Raw genomic sequence first — 16,150 nt, forward strand, 5'->3', positions numbered from 1 at the left:
CACACACTCATTCTTGGGTATTGGTCAACGATGTTCAACGGCCCAGTGCCACACGCCCATTTGCACATGCGCATTGGCACATACGCATTTGCACATGCATTGGCACATACAAACTGGCCCAAGTTGTATAATCGGAAAACACCGCTGGGGCTAGCACCCGCAATGCAGAGGCAGAAGGCAAAGAAAGTTCGGCTTCAAAAAACGGCTAACAAATATTTTGTGCCAGTATTATATCTTTTGCCAGAGAGGGACCGGCTTGGCAAGAATGATTTGGCAGCTTATATTTCTTACCTTTCCTATATTGCTTACCTTTCCCTACTTAAACTTATGAACCATCGTGTTTTGAAATAAATGATTTATTCGTACATTCACAAATGTAATACGAGCCATTGCACTCTCCGCTTCTGAACATAGTCTGAGTCATACATTTTCAAAAGACGTCAGGATATTTTTTATACAGGCGTCCACGGGGCAATAGCACGGAGCAATAGCAGACATACATCTTCTGATGACCTACAGTGGAAAAAGCAATACAAACTAGCCTCATCGTAGAACATAGATACTAGTTTTGTCGTGACGCACACAGGTCATGGGCTGTTGGAGAATATGGACAGTCAATGTGTTATTCCTGTTCGTTCTTACTTTGTGCAGATGCGACGAGGATCAAACACCAGATCCGTGCCTTTATCTCCAGACGCCGTAAGTTATTATAGTGCTTAGGAGTTCTTACGCTAAAGGTACATAACGCTGCACGTAACCTGTGAATGCATGACGGTCATTGGCTTTAAGGATCGTAAAAAAGATCTTGAAAGATACTTTCTTGAAACGAGCAAACACGTTTGAATGCCTGCGATGCTTACCATTCTAATTCCTTCAAAAGGACCTAATATTAAAGGAGGTATAGAGGGCAATGTATAGTTTTTCCGTTCCCCTTCAACTCATCGTTTCTTCGCAGTTTACGTGGCTTCCATAGTAGAGCATATAGTGGCCCGGCAGCTCAGTAGAATGGCACACGGGGCGTGCCTTTCTGTCGAGCACCTTGTTGTTGTTGTCGTTCTGAGTGATTGTTGCGCTTACCCCCAAAGCTTAATTGGCCATGAATTTGGTGTTTAAGGTGTCAGTGGTAGTGCCCTGCCAACCCTTTTTTTTTAAGCGAAGCTTTCATTGCGGCTTCCCTCCTCATCCTACTGCTGCTGCTAGGTTGTTGTTTTTGAGCGCGGCAGAGAGGATAGGTGCCGTGAGAAACTCCTTTGGACCTTTGGAGCTCCGTAGGCGTCGTCACGATATCCTCTCTATGGCTGTAATGATCAGTGAGCTCTCCCGAAAAAGCACTGCAGCAGCTGCAACGTTTTCTTTTGTACAAACTTGCCATAGACATGAGGGGACGTGCATAAAATGGTAGAGAGGATTGAAGATTGGGCGTGTCGGTATAGCATACAAAAAGGAGCATTGGGCAGCAGTTTGACGGGACACACAGCAGAGCGCCCTGCCATGTGTTTCTCTTCTGTGTATGACGTCAAAATGTTGCGCAATCCCACTTCTAGTAGAGAGGAGGTAAAGCGAGGAGGCGGGTACAAGGGACGCAGTAACAGCCTTGCCAATCCTCGCTGGTGGCAGCCTGCATACATGGGAGTAGCGCGGGAGAGGGAAAAGGTGACGTATCAAAGCAAGGAAACGCTAGTTATTTCACATGGCAGCCACCTGCGAATGAACTGCATAAATTCATATTTAACGTAAGGCACGGTACGTTTCTGCTATTTCTGATAAACAAACTCCGTGCCAATTTGTCAAGCGGACAGCAGACGCAGGCCGTATTAAAGCCCCGCAGCGTCCAGAGGACACTTTCGAAGAGGCCGCCCATCAAATGAACATTTCTGTACCCGCCACGGTAGCATTGTGGCTATGGCGTTGCTCGGGGTCGCGGGTTGAACTGCGACCAAGATAGCGGCATTTCAACAGGGGCGAAATGCGACGACAGTCGTGTACGTAGATTTAGGTGCACGTTAAATAACTCCGCGTGGTCAAATTTATTCCCCTACCTTGTGTCGCATAATCACATTGAGGGTGTTGCACGTAAAGCCCATTTTTTGAATATTGATTAATGCTTCTGACACGATGCGATGCACTGCTAGAGGTAATGATAGTGCTAACCTTGTGGCAGGCTATGAACAATGGTGCAAAACAACGCCTCAAGCAAATACGTCCTGCTGTATGCTCCGTGTACTACGAAGACAAACAATAGCGGCGTACGCAAGCTAACCTTAATTAAACATCAACACACCACTCTCGTATTGCACAAAACGCTAAAGAATTTAAATATTCGCCGTAAACATCACCGCCAATTGTCGTTGAGTGGCCAGGAGCGATACGCCTGCTCAGCATCCGTTCCATCAAATGAATTTCATTTCGACTTATTTTTTTGCAATGGCATCAGCCCCTGTTGTGCAGTTGCGTACGAATGGAGGTTTCACCAGGCTTCCGAACCCACAAGCTGTCCATAACAAACCTAATGACATGCTCAACCAATTCCAGAACGTCAGTTACGTTGAAGAATTCGGACTGGGAGGTATAGGGTGCATTCGCCGGGCCAGACCTTTCTTGAAGTCTTACTGAAATGCACATCATTCGCTTCCATTCCGAGGAGTGCTTCTGTCCCACCTCACCTAGCGTGCAACTAGGTTCTCCTAAGGGGCGTAGACCCCCGTTTAAGTCCTGCTGAAACGCTAGACTCACGCTCAAGAAGTGCAAATACTAGCAGTAATCGACCACCGCCACCGCTACCAAACACATGTCATTGCAGTTAAAGACAGGGCCTATGGGTACCGTGGTGGTACAGAACGCAACACTTCGGTCCTAGATATTAATTCCTCTCAAGCAATCGCCTCTGATGGGACAAAGACACTGACTAAAACTATGGATGAATTATCATCCAGCCTGTCTAACGTTTGAAGTAAATCGTTTGCAGCGAAATTATACAAATACTGCAGGCCACTACAGCATCGCTGCAGTCGTGAGTAACTTGTATCACTACTGAAATGGCTAGCGACGTGGTACAGAACAGGAAATGTGCCAGTCTTCTTTTTTCCGATACTTAACCCAGTGCCCAACTAAATATCTTACCATCTTCATTAAATCCCTCAGGTAGAGTAATAAACACCTTGGTGTGATTTATGACGCACATCTGTGCAGCAGACCCCTGCAGCAGCCGCCAGGCACTCACTGTCGGTCCCTGCGTGGCAGACGCCCGTTGCGCTCTGACGCGCGTGCTACAGGACCTTCAATAAAGTTTACTCAATCAATTGGCTCCCACAGTTGGATTATGTGATAGGAAAAGGTACTCACGCATTTTGCATTTTGCGCATTTTGCGTACGAAGCGGATTGAGAAGAGATAAACTCCTGATGATATATCGCAGGTACGTCTGTCCTGTATTAAGATTTGATTGCGTACTGCTCTCTGGAGCTCCAACATACAAGTCTCGCCCCCTGAGCCTCTTATAACACAAATCATTGCGTTTGTGCCTATGATTTCCTAAATTAGTTACAAAGAGTGTTCTTTATCTGGAATCGCGAGTTCCTTGTCTTCCCAACAGATTCCGCCTTTTGACAGTGTGAATGTTCTTGAGAGTTTATGAATCACCATTAAGACATTCTGCAACGGCCTTTGTTCCCAAGCTCGGGTTTTTCTTTTGATGTGGATCAGCTGTTATCACATAATCCGAAAATTACATTCGAGTAACATTTACTTCACCACTTGGCCGTGCTGAGCTGCGATGTACTTCCGACTCCCGACAGCTCTGTTACTATTGCAATGATTTAGATTAGACATTTTTCTAATAATGCAAAATTTCTTCCTCATTTTATTTTAGATGGTCTATTACGAGCCCATTTGCACAGCATGCAGTCTAAATAACATAGCAATTGCCTCAGATGCTTCACAATGTGAAGAAAAGTCCGGTATAGGTACCTCACTGAATCTAATCGACTAGCATGCTAAACTAATCACTCCCCCTTTTCCATCAACCCCCCAATAGTTCTGCCGCGATAGCAACTATATGGACACTCCATGCGCATTTCTGCCGTCGCCGTCGCTGTGAGGTACTGTATAAAGTCCAACGGCGATAATATCGTCGCCGCGCGCCGTATGCTGCATGTGCGAGTAAAAGCGTACGAAGGTGAACCGGCGAACAAATCTCCATCTCGCATGCCCAAGCGAGGAAGGCGGGGCGGAAGCGCGCCTTCTTCTGTCGCGCGCCAGGTACGGGGATGAAGCGAGCGAGAGGGGCGTTCTTCTCTGGCGGCTGCAGGTTACGGCATGATTGTGCTGGAAGCGATCTGCGACGTGGCCAGAGCGCGCGCCCGCGCGGGCCTCATCTTCAAAGCCATCGGCGCTGTTCGCAGAGTGCCGGTAGCTTCTTATGCGCTGTGCGTTCGACGTTTCGTTTCCGGTGTAGCGAAAAATGCACGAAGGTCAGTTCGCTCGCTGCTCCTGCAGCAATTACTCACTACAGAATTTTGACAGCGAGACTCCGTGGTTATTGAGCGAGATGTGTTCATGTTTACCTGTGCGCGCGTGACACCATGCTTGTTAATTTGGCTAGTCAGCGAATGTTTATATGTTTACATGGCCGCTAAAGCTGCTATCATTACTTCGTATAGCTATCTACTAATTTGCAATTGCAATGGGTGCTTCGCCTTTCAGGTGAAACTGCTACTATTCTATGCATAACATGCTTTTTGCTCATGTTGTCAGCGGCCTTCATGTGACCTTGAGCCAAAAGCCAGAGCCATTATCCAGGCATTCAAACGAAAACATCCGGGCAAGTTGACAAAGTAATTTATGCACCCGTAGGCACGCTTACAACTGTGGCATGAACGTAAAGTACAATATAAGGTATAGCTCATGTATTACATCATACTTGATATAAACAAAACAGATCAGCAAATGAAATAGTAAATGGCATCTGCTTGACACTGGTTTCGCCACACACAGCAACAACAATAAAACATCATTAAAGCGTCCATGCAAAAGCAATACTGTCAGCCTCAAATTCATGAATGAGACCCGGGGCATATACAAATACAAAGTCTCAACTCAGGCAAGCAGAATTTGAGCATCATTCTGGCTGTATGAAGACCCTGCCTTTGGACACAGTTATCGCCTAGACCAGCGGCGAAGAAGTTTGGCTTCACCGAGTTTGAACAACTGTTCTTCAAGATTACCCCATACTATCGGCCGTAGTTTGCGCATTCTGGGGTACGTTGCTCTATTTGACTGCCGAGATAGTTCTGCAATGTTGCGGAAGCACCACAAAGCGTAGCTAGCGCTGTGGTAGACGAGACTCGCAAACCGATCTCGGCGCTGCGGTGGCCGCACGATGGATATTTCAAACGTCCTTGCAACTAGCTTCCAGAAGGTGCGTGCTACAAAACACACTCCTTTACTACACGCGTGTTGGTATCAGTTTGTGCGCAATTTATGCATTTATCATTCGCTACCATATGCCAGCGTTCAAGCCTGCCTCTTGCAGGTAGAATGCCCTACTGATAGTGCCAATGAAAATCCTCCACTTGAGCGGGCAAATCAGGTGAAAGCACAGCTGTCCTAGATTTAGTAGTAGCTGCCCATGGAGGTACAGCTGTCTACCACAATATTCCACAAAGTCTTGAATCTGCTGTCACACGCCACTTTGTAATTCTTAGTTGTACAAGCTAGCTTTGCAAGCGCGCATCCGTCACATTGTGCGGTGCTGGCGTTAGCGCTTTCGGAAGCAAGTTGCCTGTACACTCTGGCATAAGCGTACAACGGTAATGGCCCAGCCCTGGGTACTCATCATCATCAACTTGATCCCATGTACTCTTAGTGCACAGCGGCCTACCAAATGTAACTATGCACGGCAAGCTCCCGCCTTCGCTGGATTTCGGCAGACGCAAAAACTGCTGTGCTTAGTATTGCGACTTGTTTAGCCAGAACCATGGGAAAGTGAGCCAGTTTACTACGCGTACTGTTGGTGACGGCGGGAGAGATATATCCCTGCAGCAAACCAAAGTTTACAGGCCAATACGTTCTTAATAAAGAAAGCCCTTTCTGCCAGCGGTAGTGGAGGCGCAGTCACTGCTTCGGACTGTTCTTTAATGGAGATGACAATGTCTCGCCACGTGGGTGGTGAAACAGCACTTGTAGGTAATTTCATGCCTAGTATTTGCATATGCTCGAACTGTTTAATGTCTCCTGTTAATGTTATCGCACCACGACCTCAATTTAACGCTTCACATTTCCTTATATTTATTCTGGCCCCTAACATTGAAGCATATTTATTATAAACACGAAGTACCTCTACAAGATTGTCCCCATCCCGTAAGAACAAAGTGATGCCATCCGCATACGCTGATACTTTTATGCACCCTGTTCCTGGCATAGGAAGACCTCTTACGAGCGGGTTCTCGCTAAAACGCCTTAACAACGGGTCAGTCGCAATAACAAACAATGTAGGTTCCCGAATACAACGTCCGTAGAATATCTACAAACTCTTCAGGGAAGTTATGCCACCGTAAAACCTCAAATGAGTACTGGTGTTCTAAGCGGTCCAACGCTTTGGCTTCGTCTAAGCTTACCAGTAGTTCTGAAGCATCATGCGCTGTTGTGTATTTTGTGATATCACGTGTTGAGTTGAGAGACAAAAATATACTCGGACCAGACACGGAGCATGTTTGATGTACACTCACAATGTTCGGCAATAATATCTTCATGCGATTTACAAGAAGGGTTTTCAATATCTTATAGTCTGTGTTGAGCAGCGTTCTAGACCTCCAGGATGAGGGTTCAGCAAAGTTGGAGTCGGGCTTTGGCAAGAACATTACGCGGCCCCGACTAAACGATTTAGTAATACGTTCCCGTGCAAGAATTCCGTTCAAGAGTGATACTGAAGTAGTGCTTACTTCTTTCCAGCAAGACCGGTAAAATTCGAGTGGTAGGCCATCTGTACATAGATCGTATAACATCAAAAACTTCTTGCAGATTTATTGGAGGCAATAAATTCTTGCTTTCTGTATCTTCCACTTAAAGCAGGTTATCGCAAAAATCCAGAATTTCTTTACCTAAGAGTTGTGCATTATAAATCTTTTCCGATGAGAATACCGTCTGAGAACCAGTTCCAAGAATTATTTCAAGGTCTCGCTTTGCACCGGTCTCTGTGCCGTCTTCTATTATAACTTTTTCAATAACAGAGCTGCCATTTTGCTTCCTGCTGGGCGCACGAGCCAGCCGCAGTACTTAAAGAACAAAAATTGACCTGTTCGTCATCCACGCCTTTGCAGAAGAGCAAGAGTACCAGCTCATAAGTCTAAGGTATCATTCACACTGGTGGTCTAGGTACTCGCGCATTAACTGTGTCTGGGCCCCACCGTCTTGTGCTATTGTTATCCTCCTCGGGCGGCAACCACCATGGGGAGCGAAGTAGTACCAACGCGCTCACTTAGCGCTCTAGATTTTCATGATTTTTCACTGGTTTTTCGCATGAAAACGCCAGGAAAACTTAACCATCAGCTTCACGAAGTTCCTAGGAAAAACTGGACTCCACGCGAATGGATCTACGACAGCTTGGACGGACAAGAGGATTCCAGACAGCTCGCCACGACGTGAACGTTACAGCAACGCCAACGTGGTGATCCGACGGCAGCTTCACCGACGCCGGGGATTCCCTCGTCGGAGGTGAGCCTAGCCACGGTTCTCGACGTTACAACCAAGCAAGAATTCCGCCACCTCCAACGGGATTGAAGTTGCTAACCACTCTCACTCCCGTGAGGAAGAGAACGCTAGCCGGCAGGCAGTGAAATCCGCCAAACAACGTAAACAAGAGGCATCGGAGCGGAAGCACGGCCAACGCAGGGTCCCAAAACCGATTTCATACGAGCCCATCAACATAAAAAAAATTGCCTATACTACCGCCATTGCCGAAGGAAGCTTACAAAATCGTCATTCGCCCGAACCAGGGCCTCCCTCTAAGGGATGTTCTCACTCCCACGCTTGCACAGCAATCATAGAGGCATGTCAAGCTAGCTCCGAAGATGACCAATTCATCCTTAGAATTAATCCAGGATCGAACGTAGCCATCCTATCGACCAAACACGAGGAATTTGCGGATAAAGCACGCCACCTACGCACGCTCGTACTGAACGGCAGGGCCCACACCGTCCACGCCTACGCTGCAAACGGAGACGACACTCTCATGGCACACCTCCGAGTGAGAACACAAGGGGTAGAGGTCATCACTGCCCGAATGATCGGCACAAATAAATGTGCTGCCATCACCTTCTTCAATCCCACGCTACATCGAACAGTTTAATATTATGGAGCGCAGCTTCGTTGCTACCCATTCAGACCCACATTTCAAATTTTCTAGGTCTGCCGAGAAAAGCGACACCACATGGACGTCTACTCGCCTCCGGATAGCCCATATTTGCTGGCTGTGTGGACTAACAGATCCAACAGACGCACACGCTTGCGCTGTTAGTTGCGCCTCGCGCGGGAAGGCCCATCCCACAGGGGTCTCAACTTGCAAAAAGAGACTTAAGCCACTGAAACCTAGAGAGCCACAAATTGAAGCCAACCACGCCCATAAGATCCCCCGTGACAACAAGAACCACTCACAGAGGACGAAGAACATCCGCTTGTTCTCCTCTGAAGATGAAGAAGAAGCCTGCAAGTCGGGCAACCACAAGCGCCGCTCCCGGCTACGCTCGCAGTCCCCGGGCGGATGACGCCGAACGCCACGAAGGAAAATGGCGCAAACACCAACCCAGCAGAAGAACCACAACAGCTATTCGCCAGCAGGAGGCGGCAAGGGCACCGGCAGGAACCATGTACACACCCAACAGACACGATCAGAGGAGGTAGTGGCTCCCAAAGCTGCATATACTGCACCCATCACACACAACGCAGACTAACTTAAACAACGCCTAGACAGGTATGAGAGAAAAATGGCCTGGCTCGAAAACCAGCTGGCCCAACTTATGGGAACCTCACGGCGTACTGTAAAAGCTACACAACAGTAAATAAGGAGCCCAAACGAAAAGCCACAAGAGGGCGGGCACACTCAACTACAACCTACACCACCTCGAGATCCTGTATTTCACACAGGGATATAACAACCAGAATCAAACCTCACGTGCAACAGCAACTAATGCCACAACAAATACAGCAGCAAACTAAAATACAAATCCAACAGTTCTTGGTAGAATTTCACGAAATAAACCATACGTTCATAAAACCCTCAACAAAGAACCGATGCGTAGGCGTAAGCATAGTAAACAGCGATCGCGGGAGTCCGATGACAAAAGGACCTCGGACGCTGACAGCACAACCACGACCTTGCATCATGGCAAATACTCGACCGCGAAGAAAAGAGAATCTCACAATATGGTCCTGGAACTGTCGCTCCTTGCGCTACAAACAGTCTACACTCAGACTATACATACAGGCGGCCTGATTACTCCAGACATAATCTGCCTGGAAGAAGTAGGAGCTAGGCCCAAGGCGATTACGGGCTACAGACTGCATGTAGAGCGAAACCACCCGAAGGTAGCTACACTCGTCCGGAAGGAATTGGCAGCGACACTTACAGTGGCACCACACGGATACACTCCACACCACATCGTCACGATATGGCCAGCCAAGAAGGGACGACCGAAGCATGTAATATGCCACCAATATAGTCGCCCACAAGACCGGAAAGTGGAGTTTGGGCGCATATTCCAACACCTCAACACCATGCTTCAACCATGCGACCGCTTCACAGGCTATTTCAACGCATGGCACACGGCAGGGGGTATGCCAGACAGGGCCAAAGGTGCGAGACACCTGGAGGCGATACAGCGATATGACTGCGTACTACATACATAATACCCCTTTCTTCTCGTTTATTACACAACGAGGGTCTCGAATCCGGCAACATTGATGCCTTCAGGTAGCACGTGCTGGTTTACTGACTGGTTGACTGCACCCAAAAAGATCACGTTCTCGTGACACCTGCGGCAGAAAGGGTGTTCCACATCTGCCGCCAAGGTTTGTGAGCGGTGGCGCTGGCTAACACTCCCAAGGTTCTCCAAGGAAACATAAATACACAAGAAAGGGTATGAGAAAACGGCCGCGCGGTAGCTCCATTGGTAGAGCATCGCACGCGTATTGCGAAGGTTGTGGGATCGTTCCCTACCTGCGGTAAGTTGCTTATTCATCAACTTTCATTTCCATTAATTTATCGTTTCCTTATTGCATTTATTAAGCACAAGTAATTTCCCCTATGTTGTCCTTGCCTTCTTATGGTATGCTCGAATATTGGCTACATGAAGACCCCTTTGCAGTGAGCCATTCCAGGATACTGTCCTGTACCCCACAAGTGACCAGGTGGCCCCCAGTAAACTAACTTCGATGAAGGAGAGAACGCGAGTGTGTTTGCCCGAACCATGCAGCAAACTGGAAGCATATTCTGGCTTCATTGCCGTTGATGAAGAAAGCGACAGTTCATATCTGTTCTTCTTGCACATCCTTGCTGAGGTAAGTTTTACTTTTTCACAGTGTAAGGCGAAGTTTTCTGTCTCTAACTCGCCAAGGTTTGGCGTGTGTCTCGGTCGGTCGCTGGGTTTTGCACCTCGATGGTTCAGTGCTCGCACGACAGAGAACACGCGGCACATCAGGAGGGCGCGGTTAAGTGCAGTGCCCTCAATTTCCAGTAACTTTACACTGGCTGCGCCACTATTAGAAGCGCAGGCGTTGCCTGTTGTGCAGCCCAACCTAGCACTACGCGTGCGTTTCTGCTTGTTCATTCGCGTGAGCTCGCGTTTGATGTTGTCAACAGCCGTAAGCCGGATTTCAGCATCCATGTGTGCGCGTACATGTATGTACATGTACAGGCGCCGACAAAAGTGGTGTACTCCATGCAGATTTCTACTGCAGCGGTGTCGCTCGGCATTTTGGTGAGCTGAAGCACGAAACATTGACACGAGTCAAGCGACATGCTTGCAGATAATCAAGGGCACCCATTGGCTGTCTCGATCCCAGATGCTGCCTGTAGATGGCGTTGCGATGCAGTTTGCCGTTGCTCGGGCTCCCGCTGCGTGGAGTATACCACTTTTTTCGTCATCTGTACGTACATGTATACACGTACGTGTGCAGGGGCTCCAACAAGGACAACGGGGTGAAATTGCGGCGAATCGGCCACGTTTTGGATGTGCAAGGGCAATGCGAGAAGCAGCACTCTATCATAAAGTTACGTCCGACATAAGAATGTCCACATGCAAGTACAGGCTCTCACGATAAGGGTCTTTAATTAACATTTCCATCTACTGGAAGGTGAAGTCATTGAAAAAATTTTTTTTTCTGAGGGTGGGAGGGGCTGGGAGACGGGGCTAATTGAATTCGCGATATTATAGTATAAGCCAATTTCTATGCGGACATGCACGAGCGAACTAGCGCACAGCTGTCTTTAACCGTTTGCTGTCATGTTCATGTGCGTGTGCACGGTACGTCAATGAGAAAAACATTCCGCGCAAGTAACGGAACCTTCGCGAGTCTCATTTGTTGCATACGTGGCACAAGTAACTTTCTTACGTATTCTTACTTTTTTTAATAAATTCAAAATTCACATCAGATTAGATTTTGCAAAACTGGTAATGATAGTCATGTTGAGCCTATAAATATGGCAAAATCCTAAGCGTTCCCAGCGAATCCTAAGCTTTCTGGTGCATCCAAGAAAGTGGTGCAACACTTACATGAAGGAAACATCTTCCTCATGCCTCAGAATTATGTGCTCATATACTGATACACCGTGAGGCACAACATTTTGTTCGGCTTCCGATAAAGGGAACGCAACGGTACTACTTGACCAAGGCGACTACGACCGGAAAATGTTGGTCCTGTTGAAACACAAGGAAACTTACGCTCCTTTGTCTTACGTCCCCACAAGTAGGGTACAAAGGAAACTATGAGAACGTCTCGTCATCTTTTTAAGTACGTACCTCCGGACAAAAAGAAGTTGTGCTACCACTTGCTCTGCACCACCGGCTCAGCCCCGGAATTTACGGTCTTCCCAAGGTCCACAAGTTCGGCGTCCCCTTGCCACCCATAGTGGACTTTACCACGTCTCCGCTGCAGAACCTATCAGGATATTTGCACAGAGTACTGAGCCCCTTACCTGTCAAATCTGGGACACACGTGGTGAATTCCTCGAGCTTTGTTCAAAAGCTCCGCAACTTGCAATTGGACGTTGAGGATGTTATGGTGTCATTCGAGGTCAGAGCCTTCTTCACAAGTACGCCTGTCGATCTGGTGGTTAGCACATGCGAAGAACCTTTAAAAAACGCCCATGCTCTCGACAAACGCACGACCTTTGACGTTAAGGACCTCTGCACGTTGCTGAAATTTTGCCTCAGCTACACGTATTTTTCCTACCGATCCAGGATATACAAGCAGATAGATCGCAACCATATGGGCACGTCCATATCTGTAATTACCGCTAACCTGGTCATGGAGGCCCTCGACGCCAGAGCTCTCGCCAGTTTTCAACCAAGACCCATGGTGCTTTACTGCAACGTGGACGACTGTTTCTGCGTCTTGCGATGAGAAGACGTCCACAGGCTTCTACATGAGCTCGACGCAGTGCACCCAAAGCTGCAGTTTACTGTGGAAATCAAAAAAGACGACTGCCTGCCGTTCCTTGACGTCCTTGTCCTTCGGAAAGGCCGCGAGCTGTCCTTCATCGTATACCTCAAGCCTACGCACACAGGTCGGCACCTTGATTTCAATGTCATACATCCCGTGGATCACAAATCCGTGGCTTCGTCACTGTTGACGCGTGCTACGCAGATTTGCACTGAGAAAGACCACCTGCAATCCGAGCTCAATATGGTACGGCGGGAACTTTCATGAAATGGCTACCCCGGCCATTTTGTGGCAAGAACATAAAAGATGGTTCTCAGGCAGTGACAGCTAATGGGAAGAATTCCGTATGTTCGCAAGATAAGCGAAGCTTTGTCCCGCGTGTATGCGAAGTATAATCTGCGCATTGGCCAAGAGCCGAGCTCCAAGCTACAGAACATACTTTTAATCGTTAAGGACAGCCTACCCGACATAAACTTCCCTGGGGTTGTCTACTGGATCCCTTGCGGCGGTTGCAGCCAGTTCTATATCGGCGAAACTGGCAAGTTCACACGGCGACTTAAGGAGCACCAGCGTGGCGTCAGAAATGAAGATATCGCTTTTAGTGCGCTTGCTGAGCATGTGCATACGTCCGGGCATCACATTGATGAAGAAAACGCTGCAATTTTAGCCAAAGAACGCAATCTGACAGCGCGGCTTCTTCTTGAGTCATGCTTCAGCCACTCGACAACCGGGACCATGAGCCGAGCAGCAGGAAGCATGCCAATCATCTACTATCAGTCATTACGTCACAAACTTAGCCTTTAATATGCCCTACTTGTCTTGTGCGCATTGTGAACAAGGACACCGTACAGGTTCCGAAATGCCTTTTTTGTTGTTTGACTTGGTCAGTGACTAAACCTTTTTCACTTCAATGCCTAAAAAGACGAATTTTCGTCGAAACCTTCACAATATGTGGTATAGCCTTTCAATCTGAAAACATAGTCACAAGTGCACCGTGTCTCTGTTAGCATTATTGCAGAAAATTGTAAAGAGAATCTGGCAAAGAATTCTTCTAAACACAGTATTTTGTTTTCCACTGACCTAGTATTGAGGTGAATACATTTGTGAGAAGCCGTCGAGAACTTTGACACTGCTTGGTTGATGCAATTAGACAAATAATAGCGAGTGTGATCCATCGTGCTTTTTTTGAACACAAAAGAATACACTTAGCATCAGTTATAGTCTACCAAGGCCATCTTTACTTCGAATAACTGTGGTGACTGTTCCACTGGACTTTCTAGGGAGAATGTTTCCATTTTTTCCAAACGAAGTCATAGCCTTTTGCTTTTGCTTTCTCTTTCGCAGCTCCAAGAAGTTCGCTGTTGTAACGAGTTAAATTTCCCTGGATGAAAACGTTCCGTTCGTTGTTCTTGAGCGCGTCCTTTTTCTGCAGCCATGTGTCTTTTATCTGTTGGCTGGCAAACCTGGTAATTCCGGGAAAATTATCTTGCCTCGCTGACAGGCGGTGAGCAGATACAGCGTCAGGATCAGTCAACCGAGGAACTCGAAGCCTGCTAGCAACCTTATCTAGTGACGATAATAGGTTCTCACCAGCAACAACAGGAATACGATGTACTTCCAGATTAAGCCACCGGCTCCGAAATTCTAGGTCATTTATATGTTGCCGAAGGTCCTGTTGTACTGTGGTGTCGACCATGCCCTTTTCCTGTAGCTGTCACGCACGTCCCAGGAGCCTTTATTTCAATGTCTTGTTAAACTCGTCATACTTTACCGACATAAACTGGAGTGATCTTACAGCGAAACTGTATACCTCAACCGACCAAGCAAATTTTGGCATCGTTCTGAGCAAAAAAACTCCCCATACGTGGGCCGATCCTTGGAGACAGTGCAATGTCGGGCCGATCCGCGACGGAGGTGAATCAGGCGTTAAGCACTCCCCATGCGGGGACCGATCCCGAAGACAGTATAATGCCGGGCCGACCCGCGGCGGAGATGCAGTTTGCCATTAAAGGGCTCACATACACAGCTTCGCTGTTCATCCTTCACAGTGTATAAGGGCAGTGAGTTTTTTTTTCCATATCACTGATTTTTCCCACTTGGGCATGCAGGCTTTCGAGCATTTGATTTATGGCCGCGAGAACGTCGGTTTCAGCTTCGCTGTGAGTGGCGCGTACTCGAGTGTTTCTGCATGTTGGGGTTCTCCAGGCCATTTTGGCACTTTTTCCTTTCGTTTTAAATGGTTTCTCAGCTACACCAGCACACCTGCCAAAGTGGTTTATCACGTACACCAGCGCAGCTGCCATAGTGGTATTCGAAAGAGCATTCGGAGCATTGCACCAACCCTTCGCCTTTACGAACGGGCAACTGAGCAGAAAAACAACAATGGGACATAGCTGACACTCACAATGTGAGCACAAAAAAGGCAAACTTTAACAGCAAGAGCAAACAGGACTACAGGGCTACACTATTGCAGCGGCAGCAACAACGTTGTAGGTAGATTCTTAACACAATAGTAAGCAGTTATTTGAACACCAACCTGCAACAAACAGGATTCGATGATTAGTAGGTGGTTCCACGAGCTGCCACCGCTGCCAAATGACCGCCAAGGAGCGAAACACCCACTTATAACGGCTCCCGAAGCGTGCTAGGTGCGCATGCGCTTGGCAAAGATCATGGAAACGGCGAAGCGAGATGATCAGCGCATCGGGGCCTCCGGCGTGGCACTTTGCAACGCTTCCCGCCGCTACGGAACGATGTCAAAAGGCACGTACCATGGCTTGCATCAGCAGTGCATGGAAGCTGTAACAAGCAGAATTCCACGATTAGTAGGTGTTTCCACGATCTGCCACCGCTGCCAAAATGACTTAGGACATGACCTGACTTAGGAACCCCAATAAGATGAAAATTTTGGCGAGTTGGTGAAACTGCATTTTATAAAGAGAGTGCAATCCGATACACAAAAAAAATAAAGAAAGCCCTAACTCGAAACAATGTTTTATTTATACACAGAAAAGTGCCATATATACTCCCACAAGGTCCAACCAAGCTGCATGAACGAAAGCACTTGTCTTCGCCATGATGATTCCTACATCTTGATTTCTCGTTATAGAAAGGGTACTGATGTGTGCTTTTATTTATGCATGTTGATTTGATTTTTGTGTGTTTAGGTATACTACATTGTTTTTTTTTATTAATGAAGCTTTGTAGCGAGGCAGCGCTTGCCCCGAGGCCTTCTTTGTATTTAAGGCGAAAGCCTTCCTAGGAAGTTTGTGTCAGCAGACCTGACCGCCGGAGTGTCCGCCGAAGCTTCATCACACCATAGGAAGACAGATTAAAGACAGATTAAAGAATAAAGAATGATTGACAGTGACAGTGAATGATTACGTTATAATAGATATTAGTAGAGGTTAATAATTACTAATAATGAGTACTAAAACTTGTAATGACTACTAATGATTCCGAAATGACCCATCTGTCTAACGATAGTTTGTAATGAC

The 16,150-nt window shown here is 47.4% G+C and overlaps 1 long non-coding RNA gene across 1 annotated transcript in view; it reads left to right on the plus strand.

Moving 5' to 3' along the window:
• Positions 1–397: 397 nt before the first annotated feature.
• The window catches only part of LOC126528214 (uncharacterized), a 153,810-nt gene continuing 138,057 nt past the window's right edge, over positions 398–16,150 (plus strand). The window contains exons 1-2 of the long non-coding RNA XR_011890152.1: positions 398–699; positions 10,358–10,550. This is a non-coding gene — a long non-coding RNA (uncharacterized lncRNA). The remainder of the gene's footprint in view (positions 700–10,357; positions 10,551–16,150) is intronic.

Source organism: Dermacentor andersoni, chromosome 9, assembly GCF_023375885.2.
Source record: "Dermacentor andersoni chromosome 9, qqDerAnde1_hic_scaffold, whole genome shotgun sequence".
NCBI classification, from domain to species: Eukaryota; Metazoa; Arthropoda; class Arachnida; order Ixodida; family Ixodidae; genus Dermacentor; species Dermacentor andersoni.